This window comes from Phyllobates terribilis, unplaced genomic scaffold (assembly GCF_046119375.1).
Source record: "Phyllobates terribilis strain yellow unplaced genomic scaffold, ASM4611937v1 Scaffold_2__4_contigs__length_985480577, whole genome shotgun sequence".
In the NCBI taxonomy this organism is placed as follows: Eukaryota; Metazoa; Chordata; class Amphibia; order Anura; family Dendrobatidae; genus Phyllobates; species Phyllobates terribilis.
This window is the reverse complement of record NW_027362762.1, coordinates 579728479-579754795: the sequence shown is the minus strand read 5'-3', so window position 1 is coordinate 579754795 and position 26317 is coordinate 579728479.

Here is a 26317-nt window from a genome sequence, read left to right as displayed (position 1 = left end):
CTGGTGTAGGCCATAGAAATAGAACTGTGGTTTTGCAGTTCCACAGATCAAATCTCTGTATTATCCTGCTTTTGCCATTTTTTCCATAAGAAAAAATTGTAATAGTGTCTCCCTGACTGTTCAGACAAAAATATATCTGTTTAAAATAGTCTGGTGTAGGCCAGAGAAATAGAATTGTGGTTTTGCAGTTCCACGGGTCAAACCTCTGTATTATCCTGCTTTTGGCATTTTTCCGTAAAAAAAAAACAGTAACCGAGTATCCCTGACTTTTCAGACACCAATATATCTGTTTAAAAGAGTGTGGTGTAGGCCATAGAAATAGAACTGTAGTTTTGCAGTTCCATGGATCAAATCTCTATATTATCCTGCTTTTGGCATTTTTTTGCCATAAAAAAAAACTGTAATAGTGTCTCCCTGACTGTTCAGACACCAATATATCTGTTTAAAAGAGTCTGGTGTAGGCCAGAGAAATAGAACTGTAGTTTTGCAGTTCCATGGATCAAATCTCTGTATTATCCTGCTTTTGGCATTTTTTGCCATAAAAAAAACCTGTAATAGTGTCCCCTGACTGTTAAGACACCAATATATCTGTTTAAAAGAGTCTGGTGTAGGCCACAGAAATAGAACTGTGGTTTTGCAGATCCACGGGTCAAATCTCTGTATTATCCTGCTTTTGACATTTTTTGCCACAAAAAAAGCCATATTTGTGTCTAATCAGTCAGAGAGACACTATTACTATCAGTTTAAAAGAGTCTGGTTTAGGCAAGGAAAATAGAACTGAGGTTTTGCAGTTCCACGTTTCAAATCTTTGTATTTTCCTGCTTTTGGCATTTTTTCCGCAAAAAAACAGTAATAGTGTCTCCCTGACTGTTCAGACTCAAATATATCTGTTTAAAAGAACCTGGTGAAGGCCAGAAAAATAGAACTGTGGTTTTGCAGATCCACGGGTCAAATCTCTGTATTATCCTGCTTTTGGCATTTTTTGCCGTAAAAAAAGCAGTAATAGTGTATCCCTGACTGTTCAGACACCACTATATCTGTTTAAAAGAGTCTGGTGTAGGCCAGAGAAATAGAACTGTGGTTTTGCAGTTCCACGGGTCAAATCTCTGTATTATCCTGGTTTTGGCATTTTTTGCCATAAAAAAAACAGTAATAGTGTCACCGTGAATGTTCAGACACCAATATATCTGTTTAAAAGAGTCTGGTGTAGGCCAGAGAAATAGAACTGTGGTTTTTCAGTTCCACAGGTCAAATCTCTGTATTATCCTGCTTTTGGAATTTTTTCCATAAAAAAGCTTGTAATAGTGTATCCCTGACTGTTCAGACACCAATATATCTGCTTAAAAGAGTCTGGTGTAGGCCAGAGAAATAGAACTGTAGTTTTGCAGTTCCATGGGTCAAATCTCTGTATTATCCTGCTTTTGGCATTTTTTGCCATAAAAAAAATCCTATAATAGTGTCTCCCTGACTGTTCAGACACCAATATATCTGTATAAAAGAGTCTGGTGTAGGCCAGAGATATAGAACTGTTGTTTTGCAGTACCATGGGTCAAATCTCTGTATTATCCTGCTTTTGGCATTTTTTCCATAAAAAAACAGTAATAGTGTCTCTCTGACTGATTACACACAAATATATCTGTTTAAAAGAGTATGGTGTAGGCCAGAGAAATAGAACTGTGGTTTTGCAGTTCCACGGGTCAAATTTCGGTATTATCCTGCTTTTGGCATTTTTTGCCATAAAAAAAACTTTAATAGTGTCACCGAGACTGTTCAGACACCAATATATCTGTTTAAAAGAGTCTGGTGTAGGCCAGAGAAATAGAACTGTGGTTTTGCAGTTCCACGGGTCAAATTCCTGTATTATCCTGCTTTTGACATTTTTTCGTAAAAAAAAAAACAGTAACAGAGTATCCCTGACTGTTCAGACACCAATATATCTGTTTAAAAGAGTGTGGTGTGGGCCACAGATATAGAATTGTGGTTTTGCAGTTCCATGTGTCAAATCACTGTATTATCCTGCTTTTGGCATTTTTTTTCATAAAAAAACTGTAATAGTGTCTCCCTGACTGTTCAGACACCAATATATCTGTTTAAAAGTGTCTGGTGTAGGCCAGAAAAATAGAACTGTGGTTTTGCAGTTCCACGGTTCAAATTTCTGTATTATCCTGCTTTTGCCATTTTTTGCCGTAAAAAAACAGTAATAGTGTATCCCTGACTGTTCAGACACCAATATATCTGTTTAAAAGAGTGTGGTGTGGGATACAGATATATAACTGTGGTTTTGCAGTTCCATGTGTCAAATCTCTGTATTATCCTGCTTTGGGCATTTTTTCTGGAAAGAAAACCTGTGATAGTGTATCCCTGACTGTTCAGACACCAATATATCTGTTTAAAAGAGTGTGGTGTGGGCCACAGATATAGAACTGTGGTTTTGCAGTACCACGGGTCAAATCTCTGTATTAGCCTGCTTTGGCAATTTTTGCCATAAAAAAAACTGTAAAAGTGTCTCCCTGACTGTTCAGACTCCAATATATCTGTTTAAAAGAGTCTGGTGTAGGCCAGAGAAATAGAACTGTGCTTTTGCAGTTCCTCAGGTCAAATCTCTGTAATATCCTGCTTTTGGCATTTTTTCCATAAAAAAACAGTAATAGTGTCTCCCTGACTGTTCAGACACCAATATAGCTGTTTAAGATAGTCTGGTGTAGGCCAGAGAAAGAGAACTGTGGTTTTGCAGTTCCATGGGTCAAATCTCTGTATTATCCTGCTTTGGGCATTTTTTCTGTAAAAAAAAACCTGTGATAGTGTCTCTCTGACTGTTCAGACACCAGTATATCTGTTTAAAAGAGTCTGGTGTAGGCCAGAGAAATAGAACTGTGGTTTTGCAGATCCACGGGTCAAATCTCTGTATTATCCCGCTTTTGGCATTTTTTGCCGCAAAAAAAAAAACAGTAATAGTGTCTCTCTGACTGATTACACACAAACATATCTGTTTAAAAGAGTCTGGTGTAGGCCAGAGAAATAGAACTCTGGTTTTGCAGTTCCACGGGTCAAATCTCTGTATTATCCTGCTTTTATTATTTTTTGCCGTAAAAAAATCTGGAATAGTGTCACCCAGACTGCTCAGACACCAATATATCTGTTTAAAAGAGTCTGGTGTAGGCCATAGAAATAGAACTGTGGTTTTGCAGTTCCATGGGTCAAATTCCTGTATTATCCTGCTTTTGGCATTTTTTCCGTAAAAACAAAAACAGTAATAGTGTATCCCTGACTGTTCAGACACCAATATATCTGTTTAAAAGAGTCTGGTGTAGGCCAGCGAAATAGAACTGTAGTTTTGCAGTTCCATGGGTCAAATCTCTGCATTATCCTGCTTTTGGCATTTTTTGCCATAAAAAAAACCTGTAATAGTATCTCCCTGACTGTTCAGACACCAATATATCTGTTTAAAAGAGTGTGGTGTGGACCACAGATATAGAACTGTGGTTTTGCAGTTCCACGGGTCAAATCTGTGTATTAGCCTGCTTTGGCAATTTTTACCATAAAAAAAACCTGTAAAAGTGTCTCCCTGACTGTTCAGACTCCAATATATCTGTTTAAAAGAGTCTGGTGTAGGCCAGAGAAATAGAACTGTGCTTTTGCAGTTCGTCAGGTCAAATCTCTGTAATATCCTGCTTTTGGCATTTTTTCCATAAAAAAACAGTAATAGTGTCTCCGTGACTGTTCAGACTCCAATATATCTGTTTAAAAGAGTCTGGTGTAGGCCAGAGATTTTAAACTGTGGTTCTGCAGTTCCATGGGTCAAGTCTCTATATTATCCTGCTTTTGGCATTTTTTGCCGTAAAAAAACAGTAGTATTGTATCCCTGACTGTTCAGACACCAATATATCTGTTTAAAAGAGTCTGGTGTAGGCCAGAGAAATAGAACTGTAGTTTTGCAGTTCCAAAGGTCAAATCTCTGCATTATCCTGTTTTTGGCATTTTTTGCCATAAAAAAAAACTGTAATAGTATCTCCCTGACTGTTCAGACACCAATATATCTGTTTAAAAGAGTCTGGTGTAGGCAAGAGAAATAGAACTGTGGTTTTGCAGTTCCTCGGGTCAAATCTCTGTATTAACCTGCTTTTGGCATTTTTTCCATAAAAAAAAACAGTAATAGTGTCTCCCTGACTGTTCAGACACAATATATCTGTTTAAAATAGTCTGGTGTAGACCAGAGAAATAGAATTGTGGTTTTGCAGTTCCACGGGTCAAATCTCTGTAGTATCCTGCTTTGGGCATTTTTTCTGTAAAGAAAACCTGTGATAGTGTCTCCCTGACTATTCAGACACAAATATATCTGTTTAAAAGAGTCTGGTGTAGGCCAGAGAAATAGAACTGTGGTTTTGCATTCCTCGGGTCAAATCTCTGTATTATCCTGCATTTGGCATTTTTTCCATAAAAAAAAAAGCAATAACTCACCCTGACTGTTCATACACCAATATATCTGCTTAAAATAGTCTGGTGTAGGCCAGAGAAATAAAACTATGGTTTTGCAGTTCCACGGGTCAAATCTCTGTATTATCCTGCTTTGGGCATTTTTTCTGTAAAAAAATCCTGTGATAGTGTCTTTCTGACTGTTCAGACACCAATATATCTGTTTAAAAAAGTCGGGTGTAGGCCAGAGAAATAGAACTGTGGTTTTGCAGTTCCACGGGTCAAATTCCTGTATTATCCTGCTTTTGGCATTTTTTCCGTAAAAAAAAAACAGTAATAGTGTATCCCTGACTGTTCAGACACCAATATATCTGTTTAAAAGAGTCTGATGTAGGCCAGAGATATAGAACTGTGGTTTTGCAGTTCCATGTGTCAAATCTCTATATTATCCTGCTTTTGGAATTTTTTGCCATAAAAAAAAACAGTAGTAGTGTATCCCTGACTGTTCAGACACCAATATATCTGCTTAAAAGAGTCTGGTGTAGGCCAGAGAAATAGAACTGTAGTTTTTCAGTTCCATGGATCAAATCTCTGTATTATCCTGCTTTTGGCATTTTTTGCCATAAAAAAAACCTGTAATAGTGTCTCCCTGACTGTTCAGACACCAATATATCTGTTTAAAAGAGTCTGGTGTAGGCCAGAGAAATAGAACTGTGGTTTTGCAGTTCCTAATGTCAAATCTCTATATTATCCTGTTTTTGGCATTTTTTTTATAAAAAAAAACAGTAATAGTGTCTGCCTGACTGTTCTGACACCCATATATCTGTTTAAAATAGTCTGGTGTAGGCCAGAGAAATAGAACTGTGGTTTTGCAGTTCCACGGGTCAAGTCTCTGTATTATCCTGCTTTTGGCATTTTTTGCCATAAAAAAAATCCTGTAATAGTGTCTCCCTGACTGTTCAGACACCAATATATCTGTATAAAAGAGTATGGTGTAGGCCAGAGATATAGAACTGTTGTTTTGCAGTACCCTGGGTCAAATCTCTGTATTATCCTGCTTTTGGCATTTTTTCCATAAAAAAACAGTAATACTGTCTCTTTGACTGTTCAGACTCAAATATATCTGTTTAAAAGAGATTGGTGTAGGCCAGAGAAATAGAACTGTGGTTTTGCAGTTCCACGTGTCAAATCTCTGTATTATCCTGCTTTTGGCATTTTTTGCCATAAGTGAAACCTGTAATAGTGTCTCCCTGACTGTTCAGACACCAATATATCTGTTTAAAAAGTCTGGTGTAGGCCAGAGAAATAGAACTATGGTTTTGCAGTTCCTCGGGTCAAATCTCTGTATTATCCTGCTTTTGGCATTTTTTCCATAAAAAAAACAGTAATAGTGTCTCCCTGACTGTTCAGACACCAATATATCTGTTTAAAACAGTCTGGTGTAGGCAAGAGAAATAGAACTGTGGTTTTGCAGTTCCACGGGTCAAATCTCTGTATTATCCTGCTTTGGGCATTTTTTCTGTAAAGAAAACCTGTGATAGTGTCTCTCTGACTGTTCAGACACCAATATATCTGTTTAAAAGAGTCTGGTGTAGGCCATAGAAATAGAACTGTGGTTTTGCAGTTCCACAGATCAAATCTCTGTATTATCCTGCTTTTGCCATTTTTTCCATAAGAAAAAATTGTAATAGTGTCTCCCTGACTGTTCAGACAAAAATATATCTGTTTAAAATAGTCTGGTGTAGGCCAGAGAAATAGAATTGTGGTTTTGCAGTTCCACGGGTCAAACCTCTGTATTATCCTGCTTTTGGCATTTTTCCGTAAAAAAAAAACAGTAACCGAGTATCCCTGACTTTTCAGACACCAATATATCTGTTTAAAAGAGTGTGGTGTGGGCCAGAGATATAGAACTGTGGTTTTGCAGTTCCATGTGTCAAATCACTGTATTATCCTGCTTTTGGCAGTTTTTTTCATAAAAAAAACTGTAATAGTGTCTCCCTGACTGTTCAGACAAAAATATATCTGTTTAAAATAGTCTGGTGTAGGCCAGAGAAATAGAATTGTGGTTTTGCAGTGCCACAGATCAAACCTCTGTATTATCCTGCTTTTGGCATTTTTCCGTAAATAAAAAACAGTAACCGAGTATCCCTGACTGTTCAGACACCAATATATCTGTTTAAAAGAGTCTGGTGTAGGCCAGAAAAATAGAACTGTGGTTTTGCAGTTCCACGGTTCAAATTTCTGTATTATCCTGCTTTTGCCATTTTTTACCGTAAAAAAAAACAGTAATAGTATCTCCGGGACTGATCAGACACCAATATATCAGTTTAAAAGAGTGTGGTGTGGGCCACAGATATAGAACTGTGGTTTTCCAGTTCCATGTGTCAAATATCTGTATTATCCTGCTTTGGGCATTTTTTCTGGAAAGAAAACCTGTGATAGTGTATCCCTGACTGTTCAGACACCAATATATCTGTTTAAAAGAGTCTGGTGTAGGCCAGAGAAATAGAACTGTGGTTTTGCTGTTCCACGGGTCAAATCTCTGTATTATCCTTCTTTTGGCATTTTTTACCGTAAAAAAATACAGTAATAGTGTCTACGGGACTGATCAGACACCAATATATCAGTTTAAAAGAGTCTGGTGTAGGACAGAGAAATAGAACTGTGGTTTTGCAGTTCCATGGGTCAAATCTCTGTATTGTCCTGCTTTTGGCATTTTTTGCCGTAAAAAAAACCCGTGATAGTGTCACCCTGTCTGTTCACACACCAATATATCTGTTTAAAAGAGTATTGTGTAGGCCAGAGAAATAGAACTGTGGCTTTGCAGTTAAATAGGTCAAATCTCTGTATTATCCTGCTTTTGGCATTTTTTCAATGAAAAAAGCCTGTAATAGTGTCTCCCTGACTGTTCAAACAAAAATATATCTGTTTAAAAGAGTCTGGTGTAGACCAGAGAAATAGAACTGTGGTTTTGCAGTTTCATGGGTCAAATCTCTGTATTATCCTGCTTTTGGCATTTTTTCCGTAAAAAAAAAAACAGTAACAGAATATTCCTGACTGTTCAGACAACAATATATCTGTTTAAAAGAGTGTGGTGTGAGCGAGAGATATAGAACTGTGGTTTCACAGTTCCATGTGTCAAATCTCTGTATTATCCTGCTTTTGGCATTTTTTAAAAAAAAAAAAACAGTAATAGTGTCTCCCTGACTGTTCAGACACCAATATATCTGTTTAAAATAGTCTGGTGTAGGCCAGAGAAACAGAACTGTGGTTTTGCAGTTCTATGGGTCAAATCTCTGTATTATCCTGCTTTGGGCATTTTTTCTGTAAAAAAAACCTGTAATAGTGTCACCCTGACTGTTCAGAAACAAATATATCTGTTTAAAAGAGTCTAGTGTAGGCCAGAGAAATAGAACTGTGGTTTTGCTGTTCCACGGGTCAAATTCCTGTATTATCCTGCTTTTGGCATTTTTTCAGTAAAAAAAAAACAGTAATAGTGTCTCCCTGACTGTTCAGACACCAATATATCTGTTTAAAAGAGTCTGGTGTAGGCCAGAGATATAGAACTGTGGTTTTGCAGTTCCATGGGTCAAATCTCTATATTATTCTGCTTTTGGCATTTTTTGCCATAAAAAAAACAGTAGTAGTGTATCCCTGACTGTTCAGACACCAATATATCTGTTTAAAAGAGTCTGGTGTAGGCCAGAGAAATAGAACTGTAGTTTTGCAGTTCCATGGATCAAATCTCTATATTATCCTGCTTTTGGCATTTTTTGCCATAAAAAAAACTGTAATAGTGTCTCCCTGACTGTTCAGACACCAATATATCTGTTTAAAAGAGTCTGGTGTAGGCCAGAGAAATAGAACTGTAGTTTTGCAGTTCCATGGATCAAATCTCTGTATTATCCTGCTTTTGGCATTTTTTGCCATAAAAAAAACTGTAATAGTGTCCCCTGACTGTTCAGACACCAATATATCTGTTTAAAAGAGTCTGGTGTAGGCCACAGAAATAGAACTGTGGTTTTGCAGATCCACGGGTCAAATCTCTGTATTATCCTGCTTTTGACATTTTTTGCCACAAAAAAAGCCATATTTGTGTCTAATCAGTCAGAGAGACACTATTACTATCAGTTTAAAAGAGTCTGGTTTAGGCAAGGAAAATAGAACTGAGGTTTTGCAGTTCCACGTTTCAAATCTCTGTATTTTCCTGCTTTTGGCATTTTTTCCGCAAAAAAACAGTAATAGTGTCTCCCTGACTGTTCAGACTCAAATATATCTGTTTAAAAGAATCTGGTGAAGGCCAGAAAAATAGAACTGTGGTTTTGCAGATCCATGGGTCAAATCTCTGTATTATCCTGCTTTTGGCATTTTTTGCCGTAAAAAAAGCAGTAATAGTGTATCCCTGACTGTTCAGACACCACTATATCTGTTTAAAAGAGTCTGGTGTAGGCCAGAGAAATAGAACTGTGGTTTTGCAGTTCCACGGGTCAAATCTCTGTATTATCCTGGTTTTGGCATTTTTTGCCATAAAAAAAACAGTAATAGTGTCACCGTGAATGTTCAGACACCAATATATCTGTTTAAAAGAGTCTGGTGTAGGCCAGAGAAATAGAACTGTGGTTTTTCAGTTCCACAGGTCAAATCTCTGTATTATCCTGCTTTTGGAATTTTTTCCATAAAAAAGCCTGTAATAGTGTATCCCTGACTGTTCAGACACCAATATATCTGCTTAAAAGAGTCTGGTGTAGGCCAGAGAAATAGAACTGTAGTTTTGCAGTTCCATGGGTCAAATCTCTGTATTATCCTGCTTTTGGCATTTTTTGCCATAAAAAAAATCCTGTAATAGTGTCTCCCTGACTGTTCAGACACCAATATATCTGTATAAAAGAGTCTGGTGTAGGCCAGAGATATAGAACTGTTGTTTTGCAGTACCATGGGTCAAATCTCTGTATTATCCTGCTTTTAGCATTTTTTCCATAAAAAAACAGTAATAGTGTCTCTCTGACTGATTACACACAAATATATCTGTTTAAAAGAGTATGGTGTAGGCCAGAGAAATAGAACTGTGGTTTTGCAGTTCCACGGGTCAAATTTCGGTATTATCCTGCTTTTGGCATTTTTTGCCATAAAAAAAACTTTAATAGTGTCACCGAGACTGTTCAGACACCAATATATCTGTTTAAAAGAGTCTGGTGTAGGCCAGAGAAATAGAACTGTGGTTTTGCAGTTCCACGGGTCAAATTCCTGTATTATCCTGCTTTTGACATTTTTTCGTAAAAAAAAAAACAGTAACAGAGTATCCCTGACTGTTCAGACACCAATATATCTGTTTAAAAGAGTGTGGTGTGGGCCACAGATATAGAATTGTGGTTTTGCAGTTCCATGTGTCAAATCACTGTATTATCCTGCTTTTGGCATTTTTTTTCATAAAAAAACTGTAATAGTGTCTCCCTGACTGTTCAGACACCAATATATCTGTTTAAAAGAGTCTGGTGTAGGCCAGAAAAATAGAACTGTGGTTTTGCAGTTCCACGGTTCAAATTTCTGTATTATCCTGCTTTTGCCATTTTTTGCCGTAAAAAAAACAGTAATAGTGTATCCCTGACTGTTCAGACACCAATATATCTGTTTAAAAGAGTGTGGTGTGGGATACAGATATATAACCGTGGTTTTGCAGTTCCATGTGTCAAATCTCTGTATTATCCTGCTTTGGGCATTTTTTCTGGAAAGAAAACCTGTGATAGTGTATCCCTGACTGTTCAGACACCAATATATCTGTTTAAAAGAGTGTGGTGTGGGCCACAGATATAGAACTGTGGTTTTGCAGTACCACGGGTCAAATCTCTGTATTAGCCTGCTTTGGCAATTTTTGCCATAAAAAAAAACTGTAAAAGTGTCTCCCTGACTGTTCAGACTCCAATATATCTGTTTAAAAGAGTCTGGTGTAGGCCAGAAAAATAGAACTGTGCTTTTGCAGTTCCTCAGGTCAAATCTCTGTAATATCCTGCTTTTGGCATTTTTTCCATAAAAAAACAGTAATAGTGTCTCCCTGACTGTTCAGACACCAATATAGCTGTTTAAGATAGTCTGGTGTAGGCCAGAGAAAGAGAACTGTGGTTTTGCAGTTCCATGGGTCAAATCTCTGTATTATCCTGCTTTGGGCATTTTTTTCGTAAAAAAAAACAGTAACAGAGTATCCCTGACTGTTCAGACAACAATATATCTGTGTAAAAGAGTGTGGTGTGATCCAGAGATATAGAACTGTGGTTTTACAGTTCCATGTGTCAAATCTCTGTATTATCCTGCTTTTGGCATTTTTTCTATAAAAAAAACAGTAATAGCGTCTCCCTGACTGTTCAGACACCAATATATTTGTTTAAAATAGTCTGGTGTAGGCCAGAGAAATAGAACTGTGGTTTTGCAGTTCTACGGGTCAAATCTCTGTATTATTCTGCTTTGGGCATTTTTTCTGTAAAAAAAAACTGTAATAGTGTCACCCTGACTGTTCAGAAACAAATATATCTGTTTAAAAGAGTCTGGTGTAGGCCAGAGAAATAGAACTGTGCTTTTGCAGTTCCTCAGGTCAAATCTCTGTAATATCCTGCTTTTGGCATTTTTTCCATAAAAAAAACAGTAATAGTGTCTCCCTGACTGTTCAGACACCAATATAGCTGTTTAAGATAGTCTGGTGTAGGCCAGAGAAAGAGAACTGTGGTTTTGCAGTTCCATGGGTCAAATCTCTGTATTATCCTGCTTTGGGCATTTTTTCTGTAAAAAAAAACCTGTGATAGTGTCTCTCTGACTGTTCAGACACCAGTATATCTGTTTAAAAGAGTCTGGTGTAGGCCAGAGAAATAAAACTGTGGTTTTGCAGATCCACGGGTCAAATCTCTGTATTATCCCGCTTTTGGCATTTTTTGCCGCAAAAAAAAAAACAGTAATAGTGTCTCTCTGACTGATTACACACAAACATATCTGTTTAAAAGAGTCTGGTGTAGGCCAGAGAAATAGAACTCTGGTTTTGCAGTTCCACGGGTCAAATCTCTGTATTATCCTGCTTTTGGTATTTTTTGCCGTAAAAAAATCTGGAATAGTGTCACCCAGACTGCTCAGACACCAATATATCTGTTTAAAAGAGTCTGGTGTAGGCCATAGAAATAGAACTGTGGTTTTGCAGTTCCATGAGTCAAATTCCTGTATTATCCTGCTTTTGGCATTTTTTCCGTAAAAACAAAAACAGTAATAGTGTATCCCTGACTGTTCAGACACCAATATATCTGTTTAAAAGAGTCTGGTGTAGGCCAGAGAAATAGAACTGTAGTTTTGCAGTTCCATGGGTCAAATCTCTGCATTATCCTGCTTTTGGCATTTTTTGCCATAAAAAAACCTGTAATAGCATCTCCCTGACTGTTCAGACACCAATATATCTGTTTAAAAGAGTGTGGTGTGGACCACAGATATAGAACTGTGGTTTTGCAGTTCCACGGGTCAAATCTCTGTATTAGCCTGCTTTGGCAATTTTTGCCATAAAAAAAACCTGTAAAAGTGTCTCCCTGACTGTTCAGACTCCAATATATCTGTTTAAAAGAGTCTGGTGTAGGCCAGAGAAATAGAACTGTGCTTTTGCAGTTCCTCAGGTCAAATCTCTGTAATATCCTGCTTTTGGCATTTTTTCCATAAAAAAACAGTAATAGTGTCTCCGTGACTGTTCAGACTCCAATATATCTGTTTAAAAGAGTCTGGTGTAGGCCAGAGATTTTAAACTGTGGTTCTGCAGTTCCATGGGTCAAGTCTCTATATTATCCTGCTTTTGGCATTTTTTGCCGTAAAAAAACAGTAGTATTGTATCCCTGACTGTTCAGACACCAATATATCTGTTTAAAAGAGTCTGGTGTAGGCCAGAGAAATAGAACTGTAGTTTTGCAGTTCCAAGGGTCAAATCTCTGCATTATCCTGTTTTTGGCATTTTTTGCCATAAAAAAAACTGTAATAGTATCTCCCTGACTGTTCAGACACCAATATATCTGTTTAAAAGAGTCTGGTGTAGGCAAGAGAAATAGAACTGTGGTTTTGCAGTTCCTCGGGTCAAATCTCTGTATTAACCTGCTTTTGGCATTTTTTCCATAAAAAAAAACAGTAATAGTGTCTCCCTGACTGTTCAGACACAATATATCTGTTTAAAATAGTCTGGTGTAGACCAGAGAAATAGAATTGTGGTTTTGCAGTTCCACGGGTCAAATCTCTGTAGTATCCTGCTTTGGGCATTTTTTCTGTAAAGAAAACCTGTGATAGTGTCTCCCTGACTGGTCAGACACAAATATATCTGTTTAAAAGAGTCTGGTGTAGGCCAGAGAAATAGAACTGTGGTTTTGCATTCCTCCGGTCAAATCTCTGTATTATCCTGCATTTGGCATTTTTTCCATAAAAAAAAAAGCAATAACTCACCCTGACTGTTCATACACCAATATATCTGCTTAAAATAGTCTGGTGTAGGCCAGAGAAATAAAACTGTGGTTTTGCAGTTCCACGGGTCAAATCTCTGTATTATCCTGCTTTGGGCATTTTTTCTGTAAAAAAATCCTGTGATAGTGTCTTTCTGACTCTTCAGACACCAATATATCTGTTTAAAAAAGTCTGGTGTAGGCCAGAGAAATAGAACTGTGGTTTTGCAGATCCACGGGTCAAATCTCTGTATTATCCTGCTTTTGGCATTTTTTGCAGCAAAAAAAAACAGTAATAGTCTCTCTCTGACTGATTACACACAAATATATCTGTTTAAAAGAGTCTGGTGTAGGCCAGAGAAATAGAACTGTGGTTTTGCAGTTCCACTGGTCAAATCTCTGTATTATCCTGCTTTTGGCATTTTTTGCTGTAAAAAAAACTGTAATAGTGTCTCCCTGACTGTTCAGACACCAATATATCTGGTTAAAAGAGTCTGGTGTAGGCCAGAGAAATAGAACTGTGGTTTTGCAGTTCCATGGGTCACATCTCTGTATTATCCTGTTTTGGCATTTTTTCCATAAAAAAAACCTGTAATAGTGTCTCCCTGAATGGTCAGATAAAAATATATCTGTTTAAAAGAGTCTGGTGTAGGCCAGAGAAATAGAACTGTGGTTTTGCAGTTCCATGGGTCAAATCTCTGTATTATCCTGCTTTTGGCATTTTTTCCATAAAAAAACTGTAATAGTGTCACCCTGACTGTTCAGACACCAATATATCTGTTTAAAAGAGTCTGGTGTAGGCCAGAGATATAGAACTGTGGTTTTGCAGTTCCATGGGTAAAATCTCTATTTTATCCTGCTTTTGGCATTTTTTGCCGCAAAAAAAAACAGTAGTAGTATATCCCTGACTGTTCAGACACCAACATATCTGTTTAAATGAGTCTGGTGTAGGCCAGAGAAATAGAACTGTGGTTTAGCAGTTCCACGTGTCAAATCTCTGTATTATCCTGCTTTTGGCATTTTTTGCCGTAAAAAAAAACAGTAATAGTGTCACCCTGACTGTTCAGACACAAATATATCTGTTTAAAAGAGTCTGGTGTAAGCCAGAGATATAGAACTGTAGTTTTGCTGTTCCACGGGTCAAACCTCTGTATTATCCTGCTTTTGGCATTTTTTACCATAAAAAAACAGTAAGTGTTTCCCCTACTGTTCATAGACAAATATATCTGTTTAAAAGAGTCTGGTGTAGGCCAGAGAAATAGAACTGTGGTTTTGCAGTTCCACGGGTCAAATCTCTGTATTATCCTGCTTTTGGCATTTTTTGCCGTAAAAAAAAACAGTAATAGTTTCTCCCTGACTGTTCAGACACCAATATATCTGTTTAAAAGAGTATTGTGTAGGCCAGAGAAATAGAACTGTGGCTTTGCAGTTCCATAGGTCAAATCTCTGTATTATCCTGCTTTTGGCATTTTTTCCATAAAAAAACCTGTAATAGTGTCTCCCTGACTGTTCAGACAACAATATATCTGTTTAAAAGAGTGTGGTGTGAGCCAGAGATATAGAACTGTGGTTTTACAGTTCCATGTGTCAAATCTCTGTATTATCCTGCTTTTGGCATTTTTTCTATAAAAAAAACAGTAATAGCGTCTCCCTGACTGTTCAGACACCAATATATTTGTTTAAAATAGTCTGGTGTAGGCCAGAGAAATAGAACTGTGGTTTTGCAGTTCTACGGGTCAAATCTCTGTATTATTCTGCTTTGGGCATTTTTTCTGTAAAAAAAACCTGTAATAGTGTCACCCTGACTGTTCAGAAACAAATATATCTGTTTAAAAGAGTCTGGTGTAGGCCAGAGAAATAGAACTGTGGTTTTGCAGTTCCACGGGTCAAATTCCTGTATTATCCTGCTTTTGGCATTTTTTCCGTAAAAAAAAAACAGTAATAGTGTATCCCTGACTGTTCAGACACCAATATATCTGTTTAAAAGAGTCTGATGTAGGCCAGAGATATAGAACTGTGGTTTTGCAGTTCCATGGGTCAAATCTCTATATTATCCTGCTTTTGGAATTTTTTGCCATAAAAAAAAACAGTAGTAGTGTATCCCTGACTGTTCAGACACCAATATATCTGCTTAAAAGAGTCTGGTGTAGGCCAGAGAAATAGAACTGTAGTTTTTCAGTTCCATGGATCAAATCTCTGTATTATCCTGCTTTTGGCATTTTTTGCCATAAAAAAAACCTGTAATAGTGTCTCCCTGACTGTTCAGACACCAATATATCTGTTTAAAAGAGTCTGGTGTAGGCCATAGAAATAGAACTGTGGTTTTGCAGTTCCTCATGTCAAATCTCTGTATTATCCTCTTTTTGGCATTTTTTTTATAAAAAAAACAGTAATAGTGTCTGCCTGACTGTTCTGACACCCATATATCTGTTTAAAATAGTCTGGTGTAGGCCAGAGAAATAGAACTGTGGTTTTGCAGTTCCACGGGTCAAGTCTCTGTATTATCCTGCTTTTGGCATTTTTTGCCGCAAAAAAAAAAACAGTAATAGTGTCTCTCTGACTGATTAGACACAAATATATCTGTTTAAAAGAGTCTGGTGTAGGCCATAGAAATAGAACTGTGGTTTTGCAGTTCCACGGGTCAAATCTCTGTATTATCCTGCTTTTGGCATTTTTTACCATAAAATAAACAGTAATAGTGTCTCCCTGACTGTTCAGACACCAATATATCTGTTTAAAATAGTCTGGTGTAGGCCAGAGAATTTAACTGTGGTTTTGCAGTTCCACGGGACAAATCTCTGTATTATCCTGCTTTGGGCATTTTTTCTGTAAAAAAAACCTGTGATAGTGTCTCCCTGACTGTTCAGACACCAATATATCTGTTTAAAAGAGTCTGGTGTAGGCCAGAGAAATAGAACTGTGGTTTTGTAGATCCACGAGTCAAATCTCTGTATTATCCTGCTTTAGCATTTTTTGCCGCAAAAAATAACAGTAATAGTGTCTCTCTGACTGATTACAAACAAATATATCTGTTTAAAAGAGTCTGGTGTAGGCCAGAGAAATAGAACTGTGGTTTTGCAGTTCCACGGGTCAAATCTCTGTATTATCCTGCTTTTGGCATTTTTTGACGTAAAAAAAACTGTAATAGTGTCACCCTGACGGTAGAAACACCAATATATCCGTTTAAAAGAGTCTGGTGTAGACCAGAGAAATAGAACTGTGGTTTTGCAGTTCCACAGGTCAAATCTCTGTATTATCCTGCTTTTTGGCTGTTTTTCCATAAAAAAACCCTGTAATAGTGTCTCCCTGAATGTTCAGACAAATATATATCTGTTTAAAAGAGTCTGGTGTATGCTATAGAAATAGAATTGTGGTTTTGCAGTTCCATGGGTCAAATCTCTGTATTATCCTGCTTTCGGCATTTTTTTTATTTAAAAAACCGTAATAGTGTCACCCTGACTGTTCAGACACAAATATATCTGTTTAAAAGAGTCTGGTGTAGGCCAGAGAAATAGAACTGTGATTTTGCAGTTCCACGGATCAAATTACTGTATTATCCTCCTTTTGGCATTTTTTCTGTAAAAAGTAAAACAGTAATAGTGTCTCCCTGACTGTTCAGACACCAATATGTCTGTTTAAAAGAGCCTGGTGTAGGCCACAGATATAGAACTGTGGTTTTGCAGTTCCATGGGTCACATCTCTATATTATCCTGCATTTGGCATTTTTTGCCGTAAAAAAAACAGTAGTAGTGTATCCCTGACTGTTCAGACACCAACATATCTGTTTAAATGAGTCTGGTGTAGGCCAGAGAAATAGAACTGTGGTTTTGCAGTTCCACGTGTCAAATCTCTGTATTATCCTGCTTTTGGCATTTTTTGCCGTAAAAAAAACAGTAATAGTGTCACACTGACTGTTCAGACACAAATATATCTGTTTAAAAGAGTCTGGTGTAGGCCAGAGAAATAGAACTGTAGTTTTACTGTTCCACGGGTCAAATCTCTGTATTATCCTGCTTTTGGCATTTTTTACCGTAAAAAAACAGTAATAGTGTCTCCCTTACTGTTCATACACAAATATATCTGTTTAAAAGAGTCTGGTGTAGGCCAGAGAAATAGAACTGTGGTTTTTCTGTTCCACGGGTCAAATCTCTGTATTATCCTTCTTTTGGCATTTTTTACCGTAAAAAAAAACAGTAATAGTGTCTCCGGGACTGATCAGACACCAATATATCTGTTTAAAAGAGTCTGGTGTAGGCCAGAGATATAGAACTGTGGTTTTGCAGTTCCACGGGTAAAATCTCTGTATTATCCTGCTTTTGGCATTTTTTGCCGTAAAAAAAACAGTAATAGTTTCTCCCTGACTGTTCAGACAACAATATATCAGTTTAAAAGAGTCTGGTGTAGGACAGAGAAATAGAATTGTGGTTTTGCAGTTCCATGGGTCAAATCTCTGTATTGTGCTGCTTTTGGCATTTTTTGCCGTAAAAAAAACCTGTAATAGTGTCACCCTGACTGTTCAGACACCAATATATCTGTTTAAAAGAGTATTGTGTAGGGCAGAGAAATAGAACTGTGGCTTTGCAGTTCCATAGGTCAAATCTCTGTATTATCCTGCTTTTGGCATTTTTTCCATAAAAAAAACCTGTAATAGTGTCTCCCTGACTGTTCAGACAAAAATATATCTGTTTAAAAGAGTCTGGTGTAGGCCTGAGAAATAGAACTGTGGTTTTGCTCTTTCATGGGTCAAATCTCTGTATTATCCTGCTTTTGGCATTTTTTCAGTAAAAAAAAAAACAGTAACAGAGTATCCCTGACTGTTCAGACAACAATATATCTGTTTAAAAGAGTGTGGTGTGAGCCAGAGATATAGAACTGTGGTTTTACAGTTCCATGTGTCAAATCTCTGTATTATTCTGCTTTTGGCATTTTTTCTATAAAAAAAAACAGTAATAGTGTCTCCCTGACTGTTCAGACACCAATATATCTGTTTAAAATAGTCTGGTGTAGGCCAGAGAAATAGAAATGTGGTTTTGCAGTTCTACGGGTCAAATCTCTGTATTATTCTGCTTTGGGCATTTTTTCTGAAAAAAAAACCTGTAATAGTGTCACCCTGACTGTTCAGAAAAAAATATATCTGTTTAAAAGAGACTGGTGTAGGCCAGAGAAATAGAACTGTGGTTTTGCAGTTCCACGGGTCAAATTCCTGTATTATCCTGCTTTTGGCATTTTTTCCGTAAAAAAAAAACAGTAATAGTGTCTACCTGACTGTTCAGACACCAATATATCTGTTTAAAAGAGTATTGTGTAGGCCAGAGAAATAGAACTGTGGTTTTGCAGTTCCATGGGTCAAATCTCTATATTATCCTGCTTTTGGCATTTTTTGCCATAAAAAAACAGTAGTAGTGTATCCCTGACTGTTCAGACACCAATATATCTGTTTAAAAGAGTCTGGTGTAGGCCAGAGAAATAGAACTGTAGTTTTGCAGTTCCATGGATCAAATCTCTGTATTATCCTGCTTTTGGCATTTTTTGCCATAAAAAAACCTGTAATAGTGTCTCCCTGACTGTTCAGACACCAATATATCTGTTTAAAAGAGTCTGGTGTAGGCCAGAGAAATAGAACTGTGGTTTTGCAGTTCCTCATGTCAAATCTCTGTATTATCCTGTTTTTGGCATTTTTTCCATAAAAAAAACAGTAATAGTGTCTCCCTGACTGTTCAGACACCCATATATCTGTTTAAAATAGTCTGGTGTAGGCCAGAGAAATAGAACTGTGGTTTTGCAGTTCCATGGGTCAAATCTCTGTATTATCCTGCTTTTCGCATTTTTTGCCACAAAAAAAAAACAGTAATAGTGTCTCTCTGACTGATTAGACACAAATATATCTGTTTAAAAGAGTCTGGTGTAGGCCATAGAAATAGAACTGTGGTTTTGCAGTTCCACGGGTCAAATCTCTGTATTATCCTGCTTTTGGCATTTTTTACCGTAAAAAAAACAGTAATAGTGTCTCCCTGACTGTTCAGACACCAATATATCTGTTTAAAATAGTCTGGTGTAGGCCAGAGAATTTAACTGTGGTTTTGCAGTTCCACGGGTCAAATCTCTGTATTATCCTGCTTTGGGCATTTTTTCTGTAAAAAAAACCTGTGATAGTGTCTCCCTGACTGTTCAGACACCAATATATCTGTTTAAAAGAGTCTGGTGCAGGCCAGAGAAATAGAACTGTGGTTTTGCAGATCCACGAGTCAAATCTCTGTATTATCCTGCTTTTGGCATTTTTTGCCACAAAAAATAACAGTAATATTGTCTCTCTGACTGATTACAAACAAATATATCTGTTTAAAAGAGTCTGGTGTAGGCCAGAGAAATAGAACTGTGGTTTTGCAGATTCACGAGTCAAATTTCTGTATTATCCTGCTTTTGGCATTTTTTGCCACAAAAAATAACAGTAATAGTGTCTCTCTGACTGATTACAAACAAATATATCTGTTTAAAAGAGTCTGGTGTAGGCCAGAGAAATAGAACTGTGGTTTTGCAGTTCCACGGGTCAAATCTCTGTGTTATCCTGCTTTTGGCATTTTTTGACGTAAAAAAAACTGTAATAGTGTCACCCTGACTGTAAAAACACCAATATATCTGTTTAAAAGAGTCTGGTGCAGGCCAGAGAAATAGAACTGTGGTTTTGCAGTTCCACAGGTCAAATCTCTGTATTATCCTGCTTTTTGGCAGTTTTTCCATAAAAAAACCCTGTAATAGTGTCTCCCTGAATGTTCAGACAAAATTATATCTGTTTAAAAGAGTTTGGTGTAGGCCATAGAAATAGAATTGTGGTTTTGCAGTTCCATGGGTCAAATCTCTGTATTATCCTGCTATTGGCATTTTTTTTATTTAAAAAACTGTAATAGTGTCACCCTGACTGTTCAGACACAAATATATCTGTTTAAAAGAGTCTGGTGTAGGCCAGAGAAATAGAACTGTGATTTTGCAGTTCCACGGGTCAAATTCCTGTATTATCCTCCTTTTGGCATTTTTTCTGTAAAAAGTAAAACAGTAATAGTGTTTCCCTGACTGTTCAAACGCCAATATGTCTGTTTAAAAGAGTCTGGTGTAGGCCAGAGATATAGAACTGTGGTTTTGCAGTTCCATGGGTCAAATCTCTATATTATCCTGCATTTGGCATTTTTTGCCGTAAAAAAACAGTAGTAGTGTATCCCTGACTGTTGAGACACCAATATATCTGTTTAAAAGAGTCTGGTGTAGGCCAGAGAAATAGAACTGTAGTTTTGCAGTTCCATGTGTCAAATCTCTGTATTATCCTGCTTTTGGCATTTTTGCCATAAAAAAAAACCTGTAATAGTGTCTCCCTGACTGTTCAGACACCAATATATCTGTTTAAAATAGTCTGGTGTAGGCCAGAGAAATAGAACTGTGGTTTTGCAGTTCCACCGGTCAAATCTCTGTATTATCCTGCTTTTGGCATTTTTTGACATAAAAAAAACAGTATTAGTGTCTCCCTGACTGTTCAGACACAAATATATCTGTTTAAAAGAGTCTGGTGTAGGCCAGAGAAATAGAACTGTGGTTTTGCAGTTCCATGGGTCAAATCTCGGTATTATCCTGATTTTGGCATTTTTACCGTAAAAAAATTCAATTATAGTATCTCCCTGACTGTTCAGACACCAATATATCTGTTTAAAAGAGTCTGGTGTAGGCCAGAGAAATAGGACTGTAGTTTTGCATTTCCACGGGTAAAGTCTCTGTATTATCCTGCTTTTGGCATTTTTTGACGTAAAAAAAGCAGTAATAGTGTATCCCTGACTGTTCAGACACCATTATATCTGTTTAAAAGAGTCTTGTGTAGGCCACAGAAATAGAACTGTGGCTTTGCAGTTCCACGGGTCAAACCTCTGTATTATCCAGCTTTTGGCATTTTTTCTGTAAAAAAAAACAGTAATAGTGTCTCCCTGACTGTTCAGACACCAATATATATGTTTAAAAGAGTCTGGTGTAGGTCAGAGAAATAGAACTGTGGTTTTGCAGTTCCACGGGTCAAATCTCTGTATTATCCTGCTTTTGGTATTTTTTGTCGTTAAAAAAAACCTGTAATAGTGTTTCCCTGACTGTTCAGACACAAATATATCTGTTTAAAAAAGTCTGGTGTAGGCCAGAGAAAAAAAACTGTGGTTTTGCAGTTCCACGGTTCAAATCTCTGTATTATCCTAATTTTGGTATTTATTCCGTAATAAAAAACAGTAATAATGTCTCAATGACTGTTCAGACACCAATATATCTGTTTAAAAGAGTCTGGTGTAAGCCAGAGAATTAGAACTGGGGTTTTGCAGTTCCACGAGTCAAATGTCTGTATTATCCTGCTTTTGGTATTTTTTGCCGTAAAAAAAAACCTGTAATAGTGACTCCCTGACTGTTCAGACTCAAATATATCAGTTTAAAATAGTCTGATGTAGGCCAGAGAAACAGAACTGTGGTTTTGCAGATCCACAGGTCAAATCTCTGTATTATCCTGCTTTGGGCATTTTTTCTGTAAACAAAACAGTAATAGTGTCTCCCTGACTGTTCAGACACCAATATATCTGTTTAAAAGAGTCTGGTGTAGGCCAGAGAAATAGACCTGTGGTTTTGCAGTACCACGGGTCAAATCTCTGTATTTTCCTGCTTTTGGCATTTTTTGCCATAAAAAAAACAGTGATAGTGTCTCCCTGACTGTTCAGACTCAAATATATCTGTTTAAAGAGTCTGGTTTAGGCCAGAGAAATAGAACTGTTTTTTTCCTCTTCCACGGTACTAATCTTCTTTTTATTACCCTTTTTCCATTGATAGTGCGAGTGTAAGCTATTTTACTTCATTTATAATGGGCAAGGCGCGTGTCAAGGGACGTGAAACTGGACGTTCTGGTGATGGTGCGTGTAGAGGATGGGGCCGTGGTCAAGGTGAAAATGTGCCACAACCAACAGCCACATCTTCTCGTTCCCACTTTTTGACCAAATTACTAGGCAAGCACACTACAACACCAGTATTGCGAACTGATCAGTGTTAATAGGTTATTAATTGGATAGCAAATAATACTTCCAGTTACCTGGCACCACCACCTCCGGTCTGTCTTCCACACAGTCAAGTTTTATTAGCCGTGAGTCTCGACCGCAAAATCCTCCTCACCAGAGATGAGCGGTGTTCGACTCGAACTGTTCGCCAATCTCACATTCGAGCTGTTTTGGGCGGTGTTCGAGCCGTTTGGCGAACACGAACGATTTTAAAAAAATTTGACTGTTCGAGGTTATGTTCGATAACTGTTCGTGCACCAAAATCATAACTGGATTTTTTCTCAGTAATGCTGAAAATTAATGTTAATACGCAGTTTGAGTGTACAGCGGGGTGGGGGGAGGGGCAGGGGATGGATCTCTGCAGGAATAATGAAGATCTCCATTTTTTTTTCTCTTTCCCGCATTTACAGTGGGAAGGTGCAATCTGTCAGCCTATCAGCAGCGCACACACGGAGCGAACTGCTTTTTTTCACACAAGCTAGGGCATGTGTCATTGGCAGTGTATGTCCCATGTCCTTGCCCTATAAGACCCAGCCATTTTCCCTGTCGCCTCCATTCTCTCACTGCTGCAGCTGCGTGTTAGATGGCACCACTGTTGCTGTGTGCACTATACTTTCAGTGTTAATTTCAAGCCAATTTTTGCACAAATCTACAGATAGCTTGGGAGTAGGGAATAGTTGTGATTGCAGTCATTTTAAGGACTAAGTTACATCAGTTCCTATCACTTTTATCAGGCAGGTCTGTGCTCTTAAATAGATAGGTTGGGAGTAAAGACTAATTGTAATTGTAGTCCTTTTCAGGACTAAGTTACATAATTTCCTATCACTTTTTGCCAGGCAGGTCTGTGCCAGTGCTGTGCAAGCTTTTTTTCACATCATTTGGCTAAATCTAGCAAAGCAAATCCTTTTTGGCCTATTGCAGAGTGTGTTAGTCAGTGGAGTAGCCTATCTGTGTTGCAAGCTACACCACCTGTGTATAGAATACAATTTTTTTAACTGCACCTAGTGAAGTAAAACCTTTTGGGCATAGCATCATTCTATTAGTTCATCTATACTAACCTCCACCAGGTTGCAAATTCAATATAATATTTTTCAGCATCTAGCTCTGGAAAAATATTTAGGCTTCTAGCAGTGTGTGGTACTTGTTCTATTAGTCCATCTATACTGACCTCCATCAGCTTGCAAATTCAATATAATTTTTTTCTGCATCTAGCTCTGAAAAAATATTTCGGCTTCTAGCAGTGTGTGGGACTTGTTCTATTAGTTCATCTATACTAACCTCCATCAGGTTGCAAATACAATATAATATTTTTCTGCATCTAGCTCTGAAAAAATATTTAGGCTTCTAGCAGTGTGTGGGACTTGTTCTATTAGTCCATCTATACTGACCTCCATCAGGTTGCAAATTCAATCTAATTTTTTTCTGCATCTAGCTCTGAAAAAATATTTCAGCTTGTGGCAGTGTGTGGGACTTGTTCTATTAGTCCATCTATACTGACCTCCATCAGGTTGCAAATTCAAAATAATTTTTTTCTGCATCTAGCTCTGAAAACATATTTCAGCTTGTAGCAGTGTGTGGGACTTGTTCTATTAGTCCATCTATACTGACCTCCATCAGGTTGCAAATTCAATATAATATTTTTCTGCATCGAGCGCTGAAAAAATATTTAGGCTTCTAGCAGTGTGTGGGACTTGTTCTATTAGTCTATCTATACTAACCTCCATCAGGTTGCAAATTCAATCTAATTTTTTTCTGTATCTAGCTCTGAAAAAATATTTCAGCTTGTAGCAGTGTGTGGGACTTGTTCTATTAGTCCATCTATACTGACCTCCATCAGGTTGCAAATTTAATATAATATTTTTCTGCATCGAGCTCTGAAAAAATATTTAGGCTTCTAGCAGTGTGTGGGACTTGTTCTATTAGTCTATCTATACTAACCTCCATCAGGTTGCAAATTCAATATAATTTTTTTCTGCATCTAGCTCTGAAAAAATATTTCAGCTTGTAGCAGTGTGTGGGACTTGTTCTATTAGTCCATCTATACTGACCTCCATCAGGTTGCAAATTTAATATAATATTTTTCTGCATCGAGCTCTGAAAAAATATTTAGGCTTCTAGCAGTGTGTGGGACTTGTTCTATTACTGTATCTATACTAACCTCCATCAGGTTGCAAATTCAATATAATTTTTTTCTGCATCTAGCTCTGAAAAAATATTTCAGCTTGTAGCAGTGTGTGGGACTTGTTCTATTAGTCCATCTATACTGACCTCCATCAGCTTGCAAATTCAATATAATTTTTTCTGGGTCACCTAGATGCGCAAGACACATGCGTGCCTTCTTGCTGCACTACCTGCAACGTGACCCTCAGATTGTCATAATTCGAAGTAATCCTGACTACTGGGTTGCCACACTCTTAGATCCCCCACACTCTTCGATCAACCTTTTCATTTTAATAAAGAGCAAAAAAATGGTCATTTTTGAAATTATAAACATTAGCAGGTTATTAGAAACTGAAATCAAACAGTTTTCAGCTCAAAACCTTACTCTAGGTGATGTTACATTTGCACATAGGACCCCTTGTTCGAAAGGAGCTTCTGAACTCTCTCGTCCATTGAATTTGTCAGGTTTTGGATGGTTTCTGCTTCAATTGTGTTGCATGAGGACAGAATACCGTCCCAGAGCTGTTGTTTGGTGTGAACTGCCTCCCGCCATCATAGACACTCCTTTTGATGATGCTCCAGAGGTTCTGAATGGGGTTGAGGTCAGGGGAGCATGGGGGTCACACCATGAGTTTGTCCCCTTTTATGCCCTTATCAGCCAGAGATGCAGATGTGTTATGTGCAGCATGAGACGGTGCATTATCATGCATGAAAATGATCTTGCTGTGGAATACACGGTTCTTCTCCTTGAACCATGGCAGGAAGTGCTGTTTGAGAAACTCCACATACATTGTGGAGTTCATCTTTACCCTTTCAGGGATCCTAAAGGGGCCAACAATCTCTCTCCCCATGATTCCAGCCCAAAACATTACTCCACCTCCTCCTTGTTGGCGCTGTAGCCGTGTTTGCGTGGGGTGTCCATCAACCAGCCATCCTCCACTCCATCCATCTGGACCATCGAGCGTTGCATGGCACTCATCGGTGAACAAAACAGTTTTGAAGTCAGTCTTCATGTATTGTTTGGCCCACTGGAGCCTTTTCTGCTTGTGTGCAGTGGATAGAGGAGGTCGACAGGATGGCTTACGCACAGCTGCAAACCTCTGATGGACTCTGCATCTTGTTGTTCGGGGGACGTTGGAGGCACCAGCAGCTTCAAAAACTTGTCTGCTGCTATGACAAGGCTTTTTTGCCGCTGCTCTTTTAACCTGACATAATTGTCTGTAGGAAAGAGTCCTCAATTTTATCTTATCAGCACGCACACGTGTGTACTGTGAATGAGCTACATACTTCTTGATTGTGCGATGATCAGGATGAAGTGTCTTGGCAATGTTGATTGTAGTCATGCCTTGACCTAAACACTCCACAATTTGTTGCTTCTCAGCAGCCGACACATCCTTTTTCTTTCCCATTTTGGCAGAAAATGTAGGTTGCTTAATAATGTGGGACAGCCTTCTTAAGTAGTCTTGCCTTTCATTGGACACACCTGCCAAACTAATTAGCACAGGTGTCTGCAATTGCTTACAGTAATATAAAGAGCCCTGACACACATCACCATCAATGAGTTTAACTGACAAGCAAACAAATTCTTCCCTTATCACTCCTAAACACTTTTTGCATAATAATTTGGAACACAGTGTACATGTGCTTTTCCACAAAACACCAGTGGTTCACGTAGTGAATCTTACAGTTCTAAATTGCCAACCGTGGTCTGTATGGAGTTGTTCAATAAAGGGCCCAAAATTAAGATAACATAGACGGGAGAGGTCTCTATGAATAGGATTTCCTAAGTATTTGATACCCTGTGAGGGCCAGGCAAAGGGAAAGTTGGACTGGGTGGAATCCTGTATGGATTTGGGGAGGGAGACATCGAGGGCCTCAGACTTCGCTGCATTGATTTTAAAATTTGACCATGTAACAAAGTGATCTATTTCAGCCATAACAGCAGGGATGGATATATGTGATTGAGTGATATATACTAGGACATCATCAGCAAATGCAGAGCACTTGTACTGGGTGCCTCCCACCTCAATCCACCTAATATTGGGGTTATGGCGAATTGATGAGAGCAGGTGCTCCGTCACTAGGATGTATAAGAGAGGGGACAGAGGACATCCCTGCCTTGTCCCATTGGTGATTATGAAAGGTGATGAAAATGGGGCTCAGACAACTCCCAGATAACTTTGGAGCGCTTCACAGGACCCCCTTTGTGTGTCCTTTGTCTGGCCTTTCTTACCAACGCTTCTG